The 20725-nt window shown below is 46.9% G+C and overlaps 1 protein-coding gene across 1 annotated transcript in view; it reads right to left on the bottom strand.

The window, feature by feature from the left end:
• Positions 1 to 14570: 14570 nt before the first annotated feature.
• anapc2 (anaphase promoting complex subunit 2) overlaps positions 14571 to 20725 on the bottom strand; it is a 62753-nt gene continuing 56598 nt past the window's right edge. Inside the window, exon 14 of the mRNA XM_067969515.1 lies at positions 14571 to 17097. The gene's annotated coding sequence lies outside the window, so the exon portion shown is untranslated. The remainder of the gene's footprint in view (positions 17098 to 20725) is intronic.

Genomic DNA, 20725 nt, shown 5'->3' with positions numbered 1-20725 from the left:
CAGAGCCTCCTCCTCCCGTTAGTTGTTTAATTGTCCACCACCATTCACGACTGGATGTGGCAGGACTGGTTGTGGAATCGCTTAGCTCTGTCTATAGCATGTTCCTTCCGCTGTTTAGCATGCATGTAGTCCTGAGTTGTAGCTTCACCAGGTTGGCACCTCATTTTTAGGTACGCCTGGTGCTGCTCCTGGCATGCTCTTCTACATTCCTCATTGAACCAGGGTTGATCCTCTGGCTTGTTGGTAATGGTAGAGTGAGGAATATGCCGGGCCATGAGGTTACAGATTGCGGTGGAATACAATTCTGCTGCTGTTGATGGCCCACAGCGCCTCATGGATGCCCAGTTTTGAGCTGCTGGATCTGTTCTGAATCTATCCCATTTAGCACGGTGGTAGTGCCACACAACACGTTGGATGGTGTCCTCACTGCAAACTTCCTAATCATGCCCCCTACATTTAAGTCTAAATTATTATTATATACCACAAAAATCAAGGGTTTTAATACTGAGCCCTGCAGAACCCCACTGGAAACAGGCTTCCAGTCACAAAAACACCTGTCGACCGTTACCCTTTGCTTCCTGCCACTAAGCCAGTTTTGGATCCATCTTGCTACTTTCCCTTGGATCCCACGGGCTTTTACTTTCCTGACCAGTGTGCCATGTGGGACTTTGTCAAAAGCCTTCCTAAAATCCATTTAGAGTACATCAAACGCACTACCCTCATCGACCTTCCTTGTTACCTCCTCAAAAAATTCAATCAATTTAGTCAGACACGACCTTCCCTTAACAAACCCATGCTGACTGTCCTTGATTAATCCGCATCTTTCTAAATGACGATTAATAATGTCTTCAGAATTTTTTGCAATAAAATTGCACCGCCGAGGTTAGGCTGACTGGCCTGTAATTACTCGGTCTATCCCTTTCTCCCTTTTTAAACGGTACAACATTAGCAGTCCTCCAGTCCTCCGGCACACATCTGTAGCCAGAGAGGATTGGAAAATGATGGTCAGAGCCTTCGCTATTTCCTCCCTTGCTTCTCTTAACAGCCTGGGATACATTTCATCTGGGCCTGGCGATTTATCTACTTTCAAAGATGCTAATCCCCTCAATACTTCCTCCCTCACTATGTTTATCCCATCCAATATGTCACACTCCTCCTCCTTAACTACAATGTCTGCAATGTCCCCCTCTTTTGTGAAGACAGACGCAAAGAATTCATTAAGAACCATACCCACGTCTTCCGCCTCCACACATACTTTACCTTTTTGGTCTCTAATAGGCCCTATTCTTTCCTTAATCATCCTCTTGCTCTTTATGTATTTATAAAACATCTTTGGGTTTTCCTTGATTTTACTTGCCAATATTATTTCATGCCCTCTCTTTGCTTTCCTAATCTTTTTAATTTCACCCCTGCACTTTCTATACTCCTCTCGGCTTTCTGCAGTATTGAGCTCTCGGTATCTGACATAAGCTTCCCTTTTTTGCCTTATCCAACCCTGTAGATTTGGGAGTCCCCCCTTTTTCTTTGTGTAATATGTTTACTCTGAACACCTTGAATCTCTCCCTTGAATGCCTACCACTGCTGTGTCACTGATTTACCTTCAAGTGGCACCTGGAGTAATCCGGAGATTACTACCTTTTACTACCTTCCTGCTTATTAATCTCTTTCCTAGCTCCCTAAAATATGCCTATGTCATTGGTACCGATATGGACCACGACCTTTGGCTGATCACCCTCCCTCCTAAGAATGTTCTGCAACCGTTCAGTGACATCCCTGACCCTGGCACCATTTATAGTGGGATTAAACACACTGCTGTCACACTCATTTCTAGAGGGATTAATCACACTGTTGCTGTTACACTTATTTATAGTGCGATTAAACACACTGCTTTACTTGTGCCGTAACCTTCGTATCTTTGCTGTTAAGGGGCTCGCTTTTTTTCCACCCCATCGTCTGTGTTCCAGTTGTTTCTGTCACGACGGTCGGGGAGCCGATTGATGCTGTGTTTGCTGCAGCTGTCGTGTGTCCCTCTGTTGCTGTGTTTCGGCCCTTAGCCAAGCTTTCAGCTCTTTATCTGCCTGTTCTCTCAGCTTGAACTCTTTACCAGAGCAACTGATCCCACCCCTTTTCAGTGATTTATCCTGAAATATTTCAGCTCTTTCCTGCTGCTTATTTGCTGTGATTGCTCAGAGATTTAAAGATTTCCTTCCTGTTTTTGGTTTCAACTCAGCCCCATATTAAATGTTTTGATATTTTTGTTGCTATTATTTTTTAGGCAAAAAAGAATCATATTTGTATATAGCAATAAGACAGTTCAAAGATTTGCAATACACGAACAATCATCTAAGCAGTACAATGACATTAAAAGTGATCTACAGTGCAGTACACTGCTGTCACACTTAATTATACTAAGTCACCCTGTTGTTACTACTTATTGTATATATCTGTAAATATAACAGTCAATCTTGCATGGCAGATAGGGAGACCAGACCTGGGGCATTTTTCAGGTAACACTGGGTTGGAGGGTGGGGGGATTAACTGAACCAAGGTGGAGGAAGAGTAAGGAGGCAGATGAAAGGGAGAGGGAGGGGGAGAGAGTGGAGAAGAACAGATTTTTTTTATACATGGGATGTGGGCGTCGCTGGCAAGGCCAGCATTTATTGCCCATCCCTAATTGCTCCTTGAGAAGGTGGTGGTGAGCTGCATTCTTGAACCGCTGCAGTCCGTGTGGTGAAGGTTCTCCCACAGTGCTGTTAGGGAGGGAGTTCCAGGATTTTGACCCAGCGATGATGAAGGAACGGCGATAAATTTCCAAGTCAGGATGGTGTGTGACTTGAAGGGAAACGTGCAGGTGGTGTTGTTCCCATGTACCTGGTACCCTTGTCCTTCTAGGTGGTAGAGATCACAGGTTTGGGAGGTGCTGTCGAAGAAGCCTTGGTGTGGGTGAAGGGGAGAGAAGGCATGGGGTGAGGTGGAGAGGAGAGAGGGGGATAGAAGGAGGAGGGCAGATAGGGTGAGGAGGGGGAAAGGCACGAGATGGTGGAATGGAGGGCGAATGGAGAGAGGGACGGGAGAGGGGGAGGAGACAATGCGATAAGAAGAAAGGAGGGAATATTGGAAAGGAGGGGAGGGAATGGGAAGGGGAGAGAGGAAAGGGAGTGGGAGGTCAGGAGAGTAGGGGAGGGGAAGAAAGAAAGAGAGAAGGAATATGGGGAGAGGGGCAGAGGACAGGGAGAAAGAGAAGGAGAGGGGAGAGAGGAGCAGACAGGAAGAAAAGGAAAGATCATGAGTGGGAAAGAAGAGGAGATGAGGGAGGAGAGGAATGTGGGGGAGAGTAAGGGGAGCTGAAGGGAGGGGAGAGAGGTACAGAGGGAAGAGGGAGGAGATGTGGGAAGAGGCAAGGGTTAGAGTGGAGGGTAGTCAGGGAGATGTGGGCAAACATTTGACTCAGTGGGAGAAAGGTGCTGGTGGGTGATTTTGTCTCAGTGGGGTTGCTGAGGTTTTTTCATTCATTGGGGGGTTTGGGTGACAGTGGGGGGAGTTTGGGTGACATTGGGGGGGTTTGGGTGACAGTGGCGGGGGTTTGAGTGACGAGGGTTTGGATGACAGTGGCGGGGGGTTTGGGTGTCAGTGGCGGGGAGATTGGGTGACAGTGGGGGGGGGTTGGGTGATAGTTGGGGGGTTTGGGTGACAGTGGGGGCGTTTGGTTGACAGTTGGGGGGTTTGGGTGACAGTGGGAGGGGTTTCATTCAGTGGATGGTTAAGTAATGGCCTCTTTGTGCAGGAGTTTGATCTCTGGGGGGATGCAAGGCAGAATCGGCTGCCAAGAAACGATCTGAGTGAGTCTGACTGCCAGTCCTGTTCTCATGTGTGAGTTGGCTCAGCTCTCTTGATACATCAATTTAATACAGTTCAATTTGTCTTCACCTGATATTTGTTAAGGAGGATTTTCCAACTGGCAGGATCATTCCCACTGGGATGATTCAGGTAAACAGAGGCCAGATCAGATCCTACTTCTTGCGAGTTTCTGACCAGCTAATTACTCTCCGCACAGAACACGCCAGCGTTTTGCTTAATGGCTACATTTCATGGTGATGCGATTGAACGTTCTTGGGATTCCCTGGTCTTACTGCCGGCAATATAATGTGCCCTCATCTTGCCCATATAAATAGTCACTTAAAGCAGTATTTTTGATTGCTACAATCTACATTCTGAATTCCATGGGGTGTTGATCCCTGGCCCAGTTTTTGGGACAAGGATAAACAGAATGTAAGGAGAATCTGCTTACGATAGAGGCAAATTTAAAATTCTTATACTTGTGTTCAAATCCCTTCATTGCCTCACACATCCCTATCTCTGAAACGTCCTCTAGACCTACATCCCTCTCCCCCCCTCAAATTCTCAGTTACCCTGACTTTGGTCTCTTGTGCACCCCCTCCTCCCTTGGCCCCACCATTGGCGGCTGTGCTTTCAGCCATCTGTGCCCAATGCTCTGAAATTCCCAGCCTAAACCTTTCGGCCCCTCAACATCCCTCTCCTCCTTTAAGGCCCTTGTTAAAATCCATCTCTTCTTTCTAACTTTTGGTCAACCCTCTATCTCCTTTTGTGGCTTGGCATCCAATTTTTAAGTTACACCTCTGTGAAGCACCTTGGGATGTTTTTCTACATTAAAGGTATGATTTCAGCCAACTTGGCAGATTCCGGCTCACCTGGGAGACACTGCTGACCACAGTGAACAGCACCATGGCCTTCAACTTTTATGACTCCACCTCCTCCCAGGTTACTTCAAGAGATATTGACAACATCAGTCAATCAGAGTGCATAGATGTATCAAGCAAGTCACTGAACGCAATCCTCACAACACCCTCCATCGAACCCACACCTCACAGTACCCTGCATCGAACCCACACCTCACAGTACCCTGCATCGAACCCACACCTCACAGTACCCTGCATCGAACCCACACCTCACAGTACCCTGCATCGAACCCACACCTCACAGCACCCTGCATCGAACCCACACCTCACAGTACCCTGCATCGAACCCACACCTCACAGTACCCTGCATCGAACCCACACCTCACAGCACCCTGCATCGAACCCACACCTCACAGTACCCTGCATCGAACACACACCTCACAGTACCCTGCATCGAACCCACACCTCACAGCACCCTGCATCGAACCCACACCTCACAGTACCCTGCATCGAACCCACACCTCACAGTACCCTGCATCGAACCCACACCTCACAGTACCCTGCATCGAACCCACACCTCACAGCACCCTGCATCGAACCCACACCTCACAGCACCCTGCATCGAACCCACAGCTCACAGTACCCTGCATCGAACACACACCTCACAGTACCCTGCATCGAACCCACACACCTCACAGCACCCTGCATCGAACCCACACCTCACAGTACCCTGCATCGAACCCACACCTCACAGTACCCTGCATCGAACACACACCTCACAGTACCCTGCATCGAACCCACACCTCACAGCACCCTGCATCGAACCCACACCTCACAGCACCCTGCATCGAACCCACAGCTCACAGTACCCTGCATCGAACACACACCTCACAGTACCCTGCATCGAACCCACACACCTCACAGCACCCTGCATCGAACCCACACCTCACAGTACCCTGCATCGAACCCACACCTCACAGTACCCTGCATCGAACACACACCTCACAGTACCCTGCATCGAACCCACACCTCACAGCACCCTGCATCGAACCCACACCTCACAGTACCCTGCATCGAACCCACACCTCACAGCACCCTCCATCGAACACACACACCTCACAGTACCCTCCATCGAACCCACACACCTCACAGCACCCTGCATCGAACACACACACCTCACAGCACCCTGCATCGAACCCACACCTCACAGTACCCTGCATCGAACCCACACCTCACAGTACCCTGCATCGAACCCACACACCTCACAGCACCCTGCATCGAACCCACACCTCACAGTACCCTGCATCGAACCCACACCTCACAGTACCCTGCATCGAACCCACACACCTCACAGTACCCTGCATCGAACCCACACCTCACAGTACCCTGCATCGAACCCACACACCTCACAGCACCCTGCATCGAACACACACACCTCACAGCACCCTGCATCGAACACACACCTCACAGCACCCTGCATCGAACCCACACCTCACAGCACCCTGCATCGAACCCACACCTCACAGTACCCTGCATCGAACCCACACACCTCACAGTACCCTCCATCGAACCCACACACCTCACAGTACCCTGCATCGAACCCACACCTCACAGTACCCTGCATCAAACCCACACCTCACAGTACCCTGCATCGAACCCACACCTCACAGTACCCTGCATCAAACCCACACCTCACAGTACCCTGCATCGAACCCACACCTCACAGCACCCTGCATCGAACCCACACCTCACAGCACCCTGCATCGAACCCACACACCTCACAGTACCCTGCATCGAACACACACACCTCACAGTACCCTGCATCGAACCCACACCTCACAGCACCCTGCATCGAACCCACACCTCACAGCACCCTGCATCGAACCCACACCTCACAGCACCCTGCATCGAACCCACACCTCACAGCACCCTGCATCGAACACACACACCTCACAGCACCCTGCATCGAACACACACACCTCACAGCACCCTGCATCGAACCCACACACCTCACAGTACCCTGCATCGAACCCACACACCTCACAGTACCCTGCATCGAACCCACACCTCACAGTACCCTGCATCGAACCCACACCTCACAGTACCCTGCATCGAACCCACACCTCACAGTACCCTGCATCGAACCCACACCTCACAGTACCCTGCATCGAACCCACACCTCACAGTACCCTGCATCGAACCCACACCTCACAGTACCCTGCATCGAACCCACACCTCACAGCACTCTGCATCGAACACACACCTCACAGCACCCTGCATCGAACACACACCTCACAGCACCCTGCATCGAACACACACACCTCACAGCACCCTGCATCGAACACACACCTCACAGCACCCTGCATCGAACACACACACCTCACAGCACCCTGCATCGAACCCACACCTCACAGCACCCTGCATCGAACCCACACCTCACAGCACCCTGCATCGAACCCACACCTCACAGTACCCTGCATCAAACCCACACACCTCACAGCACCCTGCATCGAACACACACACCTCACAGCACCCTGCATCGAACCCACACCTCACAGCACCCTGCATCGAACCCACACCTCACAGCACCCTGCATCGAACCCACACCTCACAGTACCCTGCATCGAACACACACACCTCACAGTACCCTGCATCGAACCCACACACCTCACAGCACCCTGCATCGAACCCACACACCTCACAGCACCCTCCATCGAACCCACACCTCACAGTACCCTGCATCGAACACACACACCTCACAGTACCCTCCATCGAACCCACACCTCACAGTACCCTGCATCGAACCCACACCTCACAGCACCCTGCATCGAACACACACACCTCACAGTACCCTGCATCGAACACACACACCTCACAGCACCCTGCATCGAACCCACACCTCACAGCACCCTGCATCGAACCCACACCTCACAGTACCCTGCATCGAACACACACCTCACAGCACCCTCCATCGAACCCACACCTCACAGTACCCTGCATCGAACCCACACCTCACAGTACCCTGCATCGAACACACACCTCACAGCACCCTCCATCGAACCCACACCTCACAGTACCCTCCATCGAACCCACACACCTCACAGCACCCTGCATCGAACACACACACCTCACAGCACCCTGCATCGAACCCACACCTCACAGCACCCTGCATCGAACCCACACCTCACAGCACCCTGCATCGAACCCACACCTCACAGTACCCTGCATCGAACCCACACACCTCACAGCACCCTGCATCGAACACACACACCTCACAGCACCCTCCATCGAACCCACACCTCACAGCACCCTGCATCGAACACACACCTCACAGTACCCTGCATCGTACCCACACCTCACAGCACCCTGCATCGAACACACACACCTCACAGCACCCTCCATCGAACCCACACCTCACAGCACCCTGCATCGAACACACACCTCACAGCACCCTGCATCGAACCCACACCTCACAGCACCCTGCATCGAACCCACACCTCACAGCACCCTGCATCGAACACACACCTCACAGCACCCTGCATCACTCAATCCTCACAGCACCCTCCATCACTCAATCCTCACAGCACCTTGCATCAATCACTCCTCACAGCATCTTGTATCACTCAATCCTCTAGAGACAATCACCAGTACAGAAAGATGCACTCCAGGGGGTTCAGCTATTGTGTTGCAGGTGGTGGATGTAATTTGCGGATCACTGAACACAGTTGAGGTGGAGCCAGTGCGACGACATTGAGGGAGCATCAAGATATGGGCTGGAGGAGCAGCTCTGTAATTGCTCTATCTGCAGAGCCCTGGGGTTCAGGCATCACATGGACAACCTACAGGCATAGTTTGACAGCTTGGCTTCAGCCTTTCATGAAGTTTGCACAGTTTGAGGAGTCCGCACTCTGTCCCTATGCTGTGCTGTAGGACCACCATCCTGAGCTGCTGGTCTCTGCTCCAGGACCCCCTCCCCTCCTCTCCTCCCCACCGTGACAAAAATGAAGCACCTCATTTCCATTAGATTATTTATTGGGTTGTTTATTGCTGGCCATATTACACATGCAGGATTACAGTCAGTTAGTGCTCACTGTTTCTGCAAGCAGTAGGGAATTTACATCACAGTCTGACTTACAGTTTCACCTCAGGATTGGACATAGTTCAGGAAGTCCTTGGTGTGCAGTTTGATTGCTCACGTTCTGTGCAGCAGGTCATTCCATTTATTCAGCCACAGATCAGTGCACCAAACCACCGCCCCAATTCCAAATATTCTGGTTTAGTGATTTTGATTGACAGTGGTGTCTAAGAAAGAAAAACAAACTTGTAATTATGTAACACCTTTCACAACCTCAGGATATCTCAAAGCGCTTTACAGCCGATGAAGTATTTTTTGAAGTGTAGTCACTGTTGTAATGTAGGAAGCACGGCAGTCAATTTGCGCACAGCAAGATCCCACTAACACCAATGAGAAAATGACCAGATAATGTTTTCGTGATGTTGGTTGAGGGATAAATATTGGCCAGGACACCGGGGAGAACTTCCCTGTTCTTCTTCAAAATAGCACCTAAGAAGGCAGACTTAGGTGGACATAAAAAAGTTGGTTTAAGGTCTCATCCAAAAGACGGCACCTCCGACAGTGCCGCACTCCCTCAGTGCTGCTCCTCCAACAGTGCAGCAGTCCCTCAGTACTGGAGTGTCAGCCTAGATTATGTGCTCAAGTCTCTGCAGTGGGGATTGAATCCGTGACCTTCTGACTCAGGGGCGAGAGTGCTACCCACTGAGCCACAGCTGATACAGTGTCTAGGTGAAGGCATGGGTTGACTCTGTGAGGTGGACAAGGTCAGTAGTTCTTTCTAGTCCCTTTGACGGATAGCTCTGTCACCGGAAGCTACCAATTATGGGCTGCTGGTGCTCAGGTCAGCTGCCAATCTGAGTCCAGCAGAGAGACTGAGCTGAATTAGTGACTTAATGATAGGGTTACGTCATGTAGGGAGTGAGCAACCATGTTTCAAGGAGTGATTTATGTTGAGAGGTAGCCCGGGAGATGTGTCTGCTGCTCCCCTTGCTGTCGTCCCGTCAGTCTTACTGGCCCTTTAAGTAATGATGGCAACATGGATTTCTGTAAAATGAAGGAATCATGGCAGCCAGCAGCGTAATGCAGGATTCACAGTCGAGCTGAATATTCACACCTCAGGATGAGGCAGAAACATGCATAGTTGAGGGAAGCCTCAGATGTGGAATCTTCTAACAGATCATGCAAAGTTTTGTCACAGGTGAATGAGTTAAGCCATTCCAATCAATGTAAACATCATTTAGTGGTTTGATGCCACTTGTGTATCTTGAGCTTCTCCCCTTTGCTTGTTGATGTGCCCAATGTTTGGATAAGGGATTGGTGGGTGGACCATTATCCAGCTGGCCACCTGAAAGGAATGCAGAAGAGCTTGTGCCTGTATCTGGCTGTGGCTGGCTGTCGTGTGTGTGTGAGAACCCCTTGTTTCTCAGCAGCTGACTCCCAACGTGGACAAACTGCAGACTCTGCCCTTCTGCAACTGTGGTGGGCCTAGCCGGCACACTTTCTGCCATTACTGCAGCCATTGGAGGAGACTATGGGGAGGGACTGGATGTGTTGCCATTCTGAAACAGCACCATCATCTATGCCCATTCTGGCTGTTCCTTTGCTGCTGAATGCTGGCTCACTATGGCCAGCAGAAGTAATGGTACTAATGAGACCAGTGAAACCCTAACTCACTGTTCTCCCAGTCAAACTCCACATCAGTCAAAGCTGAAATAGTCAGTCCCAGCCCGGAAAAAGAGGTCTTCATGGCAGCGGTCTGAGCAAGTTTATGGGGGGGGAGGGAAGGAAAATGGTGGTGGAGGAGGATGGGAGGCCAGCAGGAGAACATTGGAATAGTTGAATTTGGAGGTATCAAAGGCACGGATGAGGGCTTCAGTGGCAGATGGGCTGAAACAAGGGCAGAGATGGGTGATGTTGCAGAGTTGGAAGTTGGTGGTCTTTCTGATGGAAGTATATTGGATCTGAAGCTCAGCTTGGCGTAGAATAGGACACTGAGATTGAGACCAGTCGGGTTCAGCCAGAGACAAGGGGGCGGGGAAGGGGATAGAATAGTGAGAAGTTACATTGACATGATGATTCACCCTGATACCAAGTGTTAGCATGCAGGCCATAAAGCATGATGACATGACATCATGCAGCTACATTGGACGGGACGATTACTTTGGCCTGAATGCAAGGCTGGTGGTACTCAGTGTACAGATGGGCATTCACGGCAAACATCAGAACTAATTCAAGACAGTGTGAGGGGCAGCTAATTGGAAGTATCATAAATACCGAGTACACTGAATTAATGGAAATAGCAGGTTCCATTACCTTGGTTGAACTGGTAAGGTCATTATATTTCTTCCTATATTGTCTCTAGGGAAGCAGTGTGTTGCTCATTCACACTGGTAGCCAACTTCTATCTTGTTGGGCAGCTTCCTGGGGATCCTATGGTGCTCTAGCTCAAAGACAGCCCCTCACCCATGCTCCTTCCTCCATCAGAATTTCTATGGCCCATTGGAGAATGGAGTGTTCGTGTCCAGCTGAACCATTTGCTTGCAGATGCTTGGTAAAAGAATGGTGCTGCCTTCCACCCCTTTAAACCCAGCAGCAGTGCATGATTTCCCAAGCAATGGGTGAGCTCCCAATCACACATTGTCCATTCTAGGAGCTCCCCAGGATTATGCAAATGATACAGACCCCAAAAATATATTCATGGTCAGTGCACTGTGTGTCTAGTTGTGTGGGGGGCGGGGGGGGGGGGTCTTCTCGCACCATTCCGCTTTCGATCATGTGTCAACCTGACAATCTGGTTTTGGATTCCATGTGGTGGGCAGGAGTACTGTCTCACCCACCTATAAACATCACATCGTCAACTGAAGACTGTCTCTTCCATAAGGCCTGTAGACAATCAGACCGTAAGAAATACATTCTGAAGAAGCTATTTTAACCCCTAGTGGACTGATTCAATTTTTATTGTTTTCTAAGTATCCCTATCTTAGTCAAATTTATTTACAAATATGGTAATTACACTGAGGCAGAAATAAATGCTATTAGTTTTACCCTGATTATAATAATCTGACAGTGAGCAGACAGGAAAGTGTGCTGGGCAGCCCGTGAGGTTGCAGGTACTTTATACCCTAAATAAAGGGGTAATTGTTAGTCCAATGGTATCGTACAGCAATTTTCTGCACTTCACCTTACTGTTTAATTGCAATTAAATGCAGTGGAACACATCTTTTAAGACCACCTGTTCTAAGATAGTGGTCTCTCAGAACAGGTGGTCCCTCATTGAAGGGATATTGTATGAAGGGACCCTAGAAACCCCAATGGCACACATGAGGGCACAGGTTTAGGACCGTAAGAGACTCAGTTGGCTTATGGAAACTTCCTTTTTGCTGTAAGCACAAGATAAAAGTGTTGGGAGGAAGCCCCAATTATAATACCTGCGTCTAGCACTTTTGGTACTGCAACTATAGACAGAGCTAAGCGATTCCACAACCAACGGATCAGATCGAAGCTCTGCAGTCCTGCCACATCCAGTCGTGAATGGTGGTGGACAATTAAACAATGGGAGGAGGAGGCTCTGTAAACATCCCCATCCTCAATGATGGCAGAGTCCAGCACGTGAGTGCAAAAGACAAGGCTGAAGCATTTGCAACCATCTTCAGCCAGAAGTGTCGAGTGGATGATCCATCTCGGCCTTCCCCCGATATCCCCACCATCACTGAAGCCAGTCTTCAGCCAATTCAATTCGATATCAAGAAACGGCTGAGTGCACTGGATTCAGCAAAGGCTATGGGACCCGACAACATCCCGGATTTGGTGCTGAGAACTTGTGCTCCAGAACTAGCCACGCCTCTAGCCAAGCTGTTCCAGTACAGCTACAACACTGGCATCTACCCAACAATGTGGAAAATTGCCCAGGTATGTCCTGTCCACAAAAAGCAGGACAAATCCAATCCGGCCAATTACCGCCCCATCAGTCTACTCTCAATCATCAGCAAAGTGACGGAAGGTGTCGTCGACAGTGCTATCAAGCGGCACTTATTTACCAATAACCTGCTCACCGATGCTCAGTTTAGGTTCTGCCAGGACCATTCGGCTACAGACCTCATTACAGCCTTGGTCCAAACATGGACAAAAAAAGCTGAATTCCAGAGGTGAGGTGAGAGTGACTGCCCTTGACATCAAGGCAGCATTTGATAGAGTGTGGCACCAAGGAGCCCTAGTAAAATTGAGGTCAATGGGAATCAGGGGGCAAACTCTCCAATGGCTGGAGTCATACCTAGCACAAAGGAAGATGGTAGCGGTTGTTGGAGGCCAATCATCTCAGCCTCAGGGAATTGCTACAGGAGTTCCTCAGGGCAGTGTCCCAGGCCCAACCATCTTCAGCTGTTTCATCAACGACCTTCCCTCCATCATAAGGTCAGAAATGGGGATGTTCGCTGATGATTGCAGTGTTCAGTTCCATTCGCAACCCCTCAGATAATAAAGCAGTCCTTGCCCGCATTCAGCAAGACCTGAACAACATCCAGGCTTGGGCTCATAAGTGGCAAGTAACATTCGTGCCAGACAATGACCATCTCCAACAAGAGAGAGTCTGACCACCTCCCCATGACATTCAACGGCATTACCATCGCCGAATCCCCCACCATCAACATCCTGGGGGTCACCATTGACCAGAATCTTAACTAGACCAGTCATATAAATACTGTAGCTACAAGAGCAGGTCAGAGGCTGGGTATTCTGTGGCGAGTGACTCACCTCCTGACTCCCCAAAGCCTTTCCACCATCTACAAGGCACAAGTCAGGAGTGTGATGGGATACTCTCCACTTGCCTGGATGAGTGCAGCTCCAACAACACTCAAGAAGCTCGACACCATCCAGGACAAAGCAGCCCGCTTGATTGGCACCCTATCCATCACCCTAAACATTCACTCCCTTCACCGGCGCACTGTGGCTGCAGTGTGTACTATCCACAGGATGCACTGCAGCAACTCGCCAAGGCTTCTTCGACAGCACCTCCCAAACCCTCGACCTCTACCACCTAGAAGGACAAGGGCAGCAGGCACATGGGAACACCACCATCTGCACGTTCCCCTCCAAGTCACACACCATCCCGACTTGGAAATATATCGCCGTTCCTTCATCGTCGCTGGGTCAAAATCCTGGAACTCCCTTCCTAACAGCACTGTGGGAGAACCTTCACCACACGGACTGCAGCGGTTCAAGGCGGCGGCTCACCACCACCTTTTCAAGGGCAATTAGGGATGGGCAATAAATGCTGGCCTCGCCAGTGACGCCCACATCCCATGAACGAATATAAAAAAAAGTGTACCCACCAACACCAAGCAGAGCAGACTTAGTGGCTGTGAGGAAGAAAGCAACTCAAGAGTAAAATTGTGGGTCACTGTGCATCACAGACAGACAATAAATTCCCAGGCCTCCACCAATATCACCCTGCAATCAATTGCTGGGAAATACTCAAAAACAGCCCACAGTCCATTTTTCCTTTCTTCCTGTGAGGAAGCACCTGGCTTCTGCTCAACACCTCACCAAAGGACCAACCGAGATTGGGAGCTTGCGTTGTGTGGAATCAGAGATATAAACTTGAGTCACCACCCTGACATGAAAAGGTAATCTAGTCTGTATATAAATTACTGCCCGTTTGCGACATTCTGCCCATTTAAAATAGACCCATTACTTGAGTCCCCAAATCTTGGAAAGTGTTTTTAACGCTTGCATTTTACACAAGCTAAAAAGTTCTCATTTTGAATCAGGAACATTTAAAAAAAAATCACAGGACTCACAAGTTATATTGACAGCTCTAATATCCACCAAATATTAAAGAAAAAATAGCCTGATACATTGGAGAATGTTGCACTCAATTATTAGCGTCTTAAGTCACAGTTTTTCCATGATATAGAAACGTAATCACCAACGTAGTTGACTCTTAACTGCCCTCTGAAGTGGCCCAGCAAGCCACTTAGCTGTATTAGGGCAACTAGGGATGGGCAATAAATACCGGACTTGTCAGCGACGCCCACATCCCGAGAATGAATTTTTAAGAAAGACACACAGATCATTGAAAGTAGATGAGGTCATAAATAAAGCAAAAAGAATCCTTGGTTTTATATCTAGAGGCACAGAATACAAAAGCAGGGAGGTAATGTTGAACTTGTACAAGACCTTAGACTACAGTTGGAATATTGTGTAGTTTTGGGCACCCCATTCTAGGAAGGATATGAAAGCAATGGGAAAGGTACAGCATAGATTCACTGGGATGTTACCAGGGTGAGGGGTTATAAAGTTATGAGGAGAGACCTGCCAAGTTCACTAGAGCTGAGTGGTTAAGGGATGACCAGATAAAAGTCTTCAAGATCATGAGGAATTATGATGGGGTAAATAGTGATGGACTGTTTCCACTGGACTGCAACATGGCACAATTTAATGTAATCGCAAAAAGAGTTAAAGGGGAGGTAGTACAAATTTCTTCACCCTAGAGTGTGGAACTCTTTGCCACGAACAGTATATATGGACTCTGTTAAAGAGGCCTGGGATCTGCCCACTCGCTTATCCTCAGAGTGCGATATAACTCAGGACAGATAGAGCAGATAGAGAGAGAGAGAGAGAGAGAATTAAAAGGAAACAGTAACTATCCCAAAGAAATAAAGATCCCTGGACTTGGGCTTGCTTAGTGTTTACACATACAATAACTGCACATTGCTATGAAATGAACAGAAACTGGAAATCACAAACTATTTCCAATAACTAATTTGGGAGAATGTTTCATTACAATACATGTTGGGGACTGTGCTACAGTAGGCAAATATTTTACTGCAAATTATTCATTAGTAGAAATTTGCACAGAACAAGTTCGTCACATTACTAAATTCTTCTGCAAACAAGTAGGTATCTATAAAGATTAACAAGGAATCACAACTCCTCAACTGCTACAGACAGAAAGATAGTATCACTGTTTTTGGCAACTGTTTTCATATCCAGAAAGAATCCAATGGCCTCAATATACCCTAACACTCATAGTACAGTGTGAAATTGCTGAAAAAAGCAAAGATAGGAATTTCATTCCCTCTCCCACCACCCCCCCTCCCAAACCCTGTGACAGAGAATAACTCAAAGTGGAGTACGTTTGCTGAGGCACAGAATGGTTCCTGCCTCTTTCATCTTCCTGCAGTGCCATCCCACATTTATTAAAGACATTTCATAAAACAGTTTAACAGTTATGTGCACTTCAAAACTGCAACTTGTTAAGCAAATAGGAAGCTGAATTTCCTTACTGTTTTCCCCATTTGATGAAAATCTATAACTTCCCGTTATTACCCTGCACTTATTGCAAGACTACACATTGCATGGCTATTAAAGTGCAGAACTGCTACACAGGACAGTAAGCTTCAGAAGGCTATCACTCCATTCCTTAAAGATGATCTTTACTGCAGCCCTGGGTAACTCAAGTGGTTCGATTACGTCCCTCCCCAACTTAAACGGGGAGGTCAAGACCCTGGGGGTGTCGTCTGTCTCTCACTCCCCGGGGGAGGTGCGTCTGTCTCTCCCCGGGCTGGGGGTGAGTCGTCCGTCTCTCCCAATTCTCCCTGTTCTCGGGTGAGTGCAATCAAACCTCAGGTCAGGTCCCTGGGCAGAGAAGTTAAACACCAACACAGAGCAACAGGCAAAGTAGAGAAAACTTTCTTCCTATTAGCTGATCACAAAGTGGGGACATCTCCACAACCCTTTGGATTTTGTACTGCTGGCTTGAGAGGAACATCATTACAGAAAGCACTAGACTGTTATTTTTTTGAAATTTTAAAAAGTGTAGAAGCTACCATAAATGCAACATTTAAAGAATTTGTAAAGCCAACTTTAATTGGCACATTAAGATCATCTGTGATCACCAATAATTCTGTGCCACTCATTGACTGATCATGGAGGCAAATATAAAGATAATCTGGTTCCTTACAGACATTTAGGTAAGTGATGGAAGTTACTGTTGGATAATCGACCTCCCGTGTGACTGTGGAACGATATAGCTCAAAAGGCTCAGATGTATTTACAATTAGCTTAACTTCCACCACAAATTGTTAACTCATTCACTACCAATGACATCTATGGGCAGATTTCTGCCACAGATCTTGGTCGTAGAAGAATCCAGGTGAATCCAGTTATGAAGGTCAACAAGCAAGATCCTGCAACTTTCAAAGTTCTTGTAGTTACTGCTGAGTAGGCAATGCTGACTGCATCAATATTCCTTCCAAACAAGACTTAGGATCATAGTGACAGAAGGCAGCTAGCTGAAAGTTCAAACAAGGATCCCCTCTGCCAGTCCTGTGAAGTAAGAAAATAATATTAGAGCTCGGAAACAGAACAATCCTCTTTCCAATTAGAAACAGAGAACAGAGACTGGATTTTGCTTGCAAGAAATTAATGTTTTGGGAGGGGGGGGGGGGGGGAAGAGGGGGGGGGAAAAAAGAGGTGGGGGTGGTGGCGGGGGTCAAGTGTGTAAGTCGTTTCAACAATGTCGACATTCAGAACTTTCAGGTCAGTCAACCGCAGGCAAATAGAGGGTAAAGGTCCCTCTACAATATCTCAAAGAACCTAATCTCCAAAACAGCAGTGTGAATTTTGTGACATTCTGCAACTGCTTCACTGTTTCTACAATATTTATAACTGTTGCTGGGGAGAGGTGGCGGAAAGCATTTCAAGTACCACACTAGGGCATGATCACTGTAACAAAGCATGAATTGCTTCCCTCATTTATTTAAAGCTCAGACAATGGGGCAAATGAAAACTCAGGTGGGTTCTAACCGGGCAGACAATTCACTGTCAGATTACTGCCCAGATGATGAAGATGAAGATGAAAATTTACCCCCATGTCTTTTCAACAGAAGATCAAATTAGTCCATTTCCTTACTGTAATGAACAGCCGTGTTACTTTGATGTAAAGGAATGGTTTTTGCTCCATTGTATGGATGTGACACAGACCTGCAGAAAGATTCATATTTGTCAGGATATCTATCACTGACTTTAGACATCCATCCTCCTTTGTGATTAACATGACGTTTGGTTAAATGTGTTTGGAAAATTTCACTTCAAAACATCTACCAGAAATATCGATTCCGTCAGGAGAGACAGTACATATTGGAGCTTGAAGAAAAGACTGCAAGATCTGATTATTGTGGTGAGACAAAAGGCTCACTTTGCCAGAGTGATGCAATACCCTACTGTTCAAAGATTTATCATGAGGATGAGGCCAACTGAACTTACTGTAAAGAATCAGAACTTCAGCATTTAACAGAAACTTTTAGACTCCATCCAAAGACTTTATGAAGGGTTAAAGACTCTTTACAGACTTTCTAGTTGCCAATATGCTTATATACATTGTACTTTTAGGATTTGTTAATTTTTGTGATCATATTACTATTTAGCTATAATTATAATTGATTAAGTCTGTAAACTTCTGGTCTATGTGATGTGCACTTTTTTTGACAAAAGTTTATTTTAAATCACAAACAGATGAATTGTTGACTGCTCAGGCGCACACCTCAACACAGCTTCCAAATGAAAAAAATGTCCCAACCTAAAATCCTGTGGCACTTTAAGGCTAATTTCTACGGCAAAAGATTATACATTCTTCAGCAGATCTATCCAGTTTCTGCAACACGTGACTAACCGGCTGACATATTTTTGTCTTGAGAAATAGAATAATTTTTAAATTTAAAAAACAGCACAAGTTTGGGGAGAGGAAGGTGAACAATAAACTTACCATCCCTGATGAAACGACAGGACACAAGGCAACAACTATCTCTCCACCATCTCTCTCAACTCCTCGGCTAGCTCTGCACTGTCAGACTGCTTGTCCGACATCCAGTCTTGGATGAGCCAGAATTGTCTCCAACTAAATACTGGGAAGATCCTTGGCCCCCGTATCGTCCTTGGCCCCCGTTACAAACTTCGTACCCTTACCACCCTACCCCCCTCCGCAGTCACTGTCTCAGGCTGAACCAGACTGCTCACAACCTCAGCATTCTATTCAACCCCAAGCTCAGCTGGTTTCATTACAACAGAGGAGATTATGAGGTGATTGATAGGTGTTTAAAAATTATGAAGGGATGGGACTAAGTAAATATTTGAGGGGTCTAGAACAACGGGTCATAGATGTAAGATTAAATACAAGAGATTTGGGCCAGAGAGCAAGAGAACCTTTTATTTACTCAGATGGCTGTGAGGCTGTGGAATGCTCGACCAGAGTTAGTGATTGAAGCAGAGAACATGGCAACATTTAACAATAGGTTAGATAAAGAGGTGGGGGGAGGAAATAAAGGAATACGGGAACATAGCGAGTCCATGGGATTAGGACTACTGCTCACATGGAGAAAGAACACCAAAATGGACTGGTTGGGCCAAATGGCTGTTTCCGTATGGTAATTTCTATGCAATTCTTTGAGGGCTCCCATTTTATGGGACATCGGTACCAGTTCCGGGGAAGATGGGAGCAATTCCACAAGGATGGTTTTTTTCTGAACAGGAAAGGAACTAATGTACTGACAAAATCAGTTTGGGTGGAGCTAAGAAACAGCAAGGGGCAGAAAACATTGGTGGGAGTTGTTAATAGGCCACCAAACAGTCGTGGTAATGTTGGGCACGGTATAAAGCAGGAAATTAGAGTGCATGTAACAAGGGTAATACAGTAATCATGGGGGACTTTAATCTACATATAGATTGGGCAAACCAAATTAGCATCAATATTGTGGAGGTTGAATTCCTGGAATGTATACGAGATAGTTTTCTAGATCAGTATGTTGAGGAACCAACTAGGGAACAGGCTATTTTAGATCTAGTATTATGCAATGAGAAAGGACCCTTAGGGAAGAGTGACCATAATATGATAGAATTCTTCATTAAGTTTGAAAGTGATGTACTTCAATCTGAAACTAGGGTCTTAAATCTAAACAAAGGAAACTACGAAGGTATGAGGTGTAAGTTGGCTACGGTTGATTGGGGAACTACATTAAAAGGTATGACGGTAGACAGGCAATGGCTAGCATTTAAAGAATTAATACATAATTTGCAACAAATATATATTCCTTTAAGGCCAAAAACCCAACAGGAAAAGTGGTCCAACCGTGGCTAACAAGAGAAATTAAAGATAGCATTAAAGCAAAGAAAGAGGTATATAAAGTTGCCAGAAAAAGCAGTAAGCCTGAGGATTGGGAGCATTTTAGAATTCAGCAAAGGAGGACCAAGAAATTGATAAAGGGAAAATAGAATGAAAGTAAACTAGTGAGAAATATAAAAACAGACTGTAAAAGCTTCTATAGGTATGTAAAAAGGAAAAGACTGGTGAAGGCAAATGTGGGTCCCTTACAGACAGACAGGAGAATTTATAATGGGGACTAAGGAACTGGCAGAGAAATTAAACAAATACTTTGTGTCTGTCTTCACAGAAGAAGACACAAAAATCCTTCCAAAAATATTAGAGAACCAAGATTCTGGCGAGAATGAGGAACTGAAGGAAATTAGTATTAGTAAAAAAATAGTACTAGAGAAATTAATGGGACTGAAAGTCGATAAATCCCAAGGACCTGATGATCGACATCCCAGGGTTTTGAAAGAGGTTGCTATAGAGATAGTGGATGAATTGGTTGTCATCTTCCAAAATTCTTTAGATTCTCGAATGTTCCTGCAGATTGGAGGGTAGCAAATGTAACGCCACTATTTAAGAAAGGAGGGAGAGAGAAAACATGGAACTACAGACCTGTTAGCCTGACATCAGTTATAGGGAAAATGCTAGAATCTATTATAGAGGATGTGATAACAGGACACTTAGAAAATAATAATTAGATTTGGCAGAGTCAATATGGATTTATGAAAGGGAAATCATGTTTGACAAACCTATTGGAGTTCTTTGAGGATGTAACTAGTAGAATAAATAAGGGGGAACCAGTGGATGTGG

The sequence above is a fragment of the Heptranchias perlo genome, chromosome 31, assembly GCF_035084215.1.
Source record: "Heptranchias perlo isolate sHepPer1 chromosome 31, sHepPer1.hap1, whole genome shotgun sequence".
Lineage (NCBI taxonomy): Eukaryota > Metazoa > Chordata > Chondrichthyes > Hexanchiformes > Hexanchidae > Heptranchias > Heptranchias perlo.
Note: the sequence above shows the minus strand (reverse complement) of the source record. Positions and strands in the feature narration are given on the sequence as shown.